Source organism: Littorina saxatilis, linkage group LG9 (genome assembly GCF_037325665.1).
Source record: "Littorina saxatilis isolate snail1 linkage group LG9, US_GU_Lsax_2.0, whole genome shotgun sequence".
Lineage (NCBI taxonomy): Eukaryota > Metazoa > Mollusca > Gastropoda > Littorinimorpha > Littorinidae > Littorina > Littorina saxatilis.
The window spans coordinates 3,811,498-3,814,876 of record NC_090253.1 but is presented as its reverse complement, the minus strand read 5'-3'; the positions used below and the strand labels follow the sequence as shown (position 1 = coordinate 3,814,876).

General features: G+C 41.6%; 1 protein-coding gene across 1 annotated transcript in view; it reads right to left on the bottom strand.

The window, feature by feature from the left end:
* Nucleotides 1-2,901: 2,901 nt before the first annotated feature.
* LOC138975110 (uncharacterized) overlaps nt 2,902-3,379 on the bottom strand; it is a 9,654-nt gene continuing 9,176 nt past the window's right edge. Inside the window, exon 10 of the mRNA XM_070347767.1 lies at nt 2,902-3,379. This exon is cut by the window's right edge and continues 619 nt beyond it. The gene's annotated coding sequence lies outside the window, so the exon portion shown is untranslated.

The window sequence follows — 3,379 nt, the reverse complement described above, 5'->3', positions numbered from 1 at the left end:
TGTCTTTGTCTTTGTCTTTGTCTGTGTCTTAGTCTGTGTCTGTGTCTTAGTCTGTGTCTTTGTCTTTGTCTTTGTCTGTGTCTGTGTCTTAGTCTGTGTCTTTGTCTTTGTCTGTGTCTTTGTCTGTGTCTGTGTCTTTGTCTGTGTCTTTGTCTGTGTCTGTGTCTTTGTCTGTGTCTGTGTCTTTGTCTGTGTCTTTGTCTGTGTCTGTGTCTTTGTCTTTGTCTTTGTCTTTGTCTGTGTCTGTGTCTTTGTCTGTGTCTGTGTCTTAGTCTGTGTCTTTGTCTTTGTCTTTGTCTGTGTCTGTGTCTTAGTCTGTGTCTTTGTCTTTGTCTGTGTCTGTGTCTGTGTCTTTGTCTGTGTCTGTGTCTTAGTCTGTGTCTGTGTCTTTGTCTGTGTCTGTGTCTGTGTCTGTGTCTGTGTCTTAGTCTGTGTCTTTGTCTGTGTCTTTGTCTTTGTCTGTGTCTTTGTCTGTGTCTTTGTCTGTGTCTTTGTCTTTGTCTGTGTCTTTGTCTGTGTCTGTGTCTTTGTCTGTGTCTTTGTCTGTGTCTTTGTCTGTGTCTTTGTCTGTGTCTGTGTCTTTGTCTTTGTCTTTGTCTGTGTCTGTGTCTTTGTCTGTGTCTGTGTCTTTGTCTGTGTCTGTGTCTTTGTCTGTGTCTGTGTCTGTGTCTGTGTCTGTGTCTGTGTCTGTGTCTTAGTCTGTGTCTTTGTGTTTGTCTTTGTCTGTGTCTTTGTCTTTGTCTTTGTCTGTGTCTGTGTCTTTGTCTGTGTCTGTGTCTGTGTCTGTGTCTGTGTCTTTGTCTTTGTCTGTGTCTGTGTCTGTGTCTTTGTGTTTGTCTTTGTCTGTGTCTTTGTCTTTGTCTTTGTCTGTGTCTTTGTCTTTGTCTTTGTCTGTGTCTTTGTCTGTGTCTTTGTCTGTGTCTGTGTGTGTGTCTGTGTCTTTGTGTGTGTCTTTGTCTGTGTCTTTGTCTTAGTCTGGGTCTTTGTCTGTGTCTTTGTCTTAGTCTTTGTCTTAGTCTGTGTCTTTGTGTGTGTCTTGGTGTGTCTTTGTGTGTGTCTTTGTGTGTGTCTTTGTGTCTGTGTCTTTGTGTGTGTGTGTTTGTCTGTGTGTGTGTCTGTGTCTTTGTGTGTGTCTTTGTCTGTGTCTTTGTGTGTGTCTTTGTCTGTGTCTTTGTGTGTGTCTGTGTCTTTGTGTGTGTCTTTGTCTGTGTCTTTGTCTGTGTCTTTGTGTGTGTCTTTGTCTGTGTCTTTGTGTGTGTCTTTGTCTGTGTCTTTGTGTGTGTCTTTGTCTGTGTGTGTGTCTTTGTCTGTGTCTTTGTGTGTGTCTTTGTCTGTGTCTTTGTCTGTGTCTTTGTCTGTGTCTTTGTGTGTGTCTTTGTGTGTGTCTTTGTCTTTGTCTGTGTCTTAGTCTGTGTCTTAGTCTGTGTCTTTGTCTGTGTCTTTGTCTGTGTGTGTGTCTTTGTCTTTGTCTTTGTCTGTGTCTTTGTCTGTGTCTTTGTGTGTGTCTTTGTCTGTGTCTGTGTCTTTGTGTGTGTCTTTGTCTGTGTCTGTGTCTTTGTGTGTGTCTTTGTCTGTGTCTTTGTCTGTGTCTTTGTCTGTGTGTGTGTCTTTGTCTGTGTGTGTGTCTTTGTCTGTGTCTTTGTCTGTGTCTTTGTCTGTGTCTTTGTCTGTGTCTTTGTCTTTGTGTGTGTCTTTGTCTTTGTGTGTGTCTGTGTCTTTGTCTTTGTCTGTGTCTTTGTCTGTGTCTTTGTCTGTGTCTTTGTCTTTGTCTTTGTCTTTGTCTGTGTCTTTGTCTGTGTCTGTGTCTTTGTCTTTGTCTGTGTCTTTGTCTTTGTCTTTGTCTGTGTCTTTGTCTGTGTCTTTGTCTTTGTCTTTGTCTGTGTCTGTGTCTTAGTCTGTGTCTTTGTGTGTGTCTTTGTCTTTGTCTGTGTCTGTGTCTTAGTGTTTGTCTGTGTCTGTGTCTTAGTGTTTGTCTTTGTCTGTGTCTTTGTCTGTGTCTTTGTCTGTGTCTTTGTCTGTGTCTTTGTCTGTGTCTTTGTCTGTGTCTGTGTCTTTGTCTGTGTCTTTGTCTGTGTCTGTGTCTGTGTCTTTGTCTGTGTCTTTGTCTGTGTCTTTGTCTGTGTCTTTGTCTGTGTCTTTGTCTGTGTCTGTGTCTTTGTCTGTGTCTGTGTCTGTGTCTTTGTCTGTGTCTTTGTCTGTGTCTTTGTCTGTGTCTTTGTCTGTGTCTGTGTCTTTGTCTGTGTCTTTGTCTGTGTCTTTGTCTGTGTCTGTGTCTTTGTCTGTGTCTTTGTCTGTGTCTTTGTCTGTGTCTTTGTCTGTGTCTGTGTCTTTGTGTGTGTCTTTGTCTGTGTCTTTGTCTGTGTCTTTGTCTGTGTCTTTGTCTGTGTCTTTGTCTGTGTCTTTGTCTTTGTCTGTGTCTTTGTCTTTGTGTGTGTCTTTGTCTGTGTCTTTGTCTGTGTCTTTGTCTGTGTCTGTGTCTTTGTCTGTGTCTTTGTCTGTGTCTTTGTCTGTGTCTTTGTCTGTGTCTTTGTCTGTGTCTTTGTCTTTGTCTTTGTCTGTGTCTGTGTCTGTGTCTGTGTCTTTGTCTGTGTCTTTGTCTGTGTCTTTGTCTGTGTCTTTGTCTGTGTCTTTGTCTTTGTCTGTGTCTGTGTCTGTGTCTTTGTCTTTGTCTGTGCTTCACAGATGTCGTCGTTGGGTAGTTTTGGGTTTGTTTTACTACCATAGGAGGATTTTTGAACTGTAAATGCACTCAGCTGCAACAAAAACGCCAAACGAAGGCTGTGAGCTGCACTGTGCCTTTAAAGATAAACTGGATTGTGATATAAACTGTGGATGTATAGAGTTGTGAGGCGTTTTAAATACAGAGGTGCAAGTGTTGTTAATTGCTGTATGTGTCTTGTTACACACACACACACACACACACACACACACACACACACACACACACACACACACACACACACACACACACACACACACACACACACACACACACACACACACACACACACACACACACACACACACACGAACACACACAGACACACACACACACACACACACACACACACACACACACACACACACACACACACACACACACACACACACACACACACACACACACACACACACACACACGAACACACACAGACACCCCTTTTATATGTCTGTGATAAAACTTTATTCAGATAATTCAGTGTCTGTTTTTTGTTTAGTTTTCAAGGTTGTATACCCTCTGTTAGATCAATAAACTAAAACGCATATGTTGTGGAATGTGTGATTATTTACAAAACGAAACATTCTGTCATGACAGCAAGCATATGCATATATATATATATATATAATATATATAATACTGGAGAAAGGAGATACATGT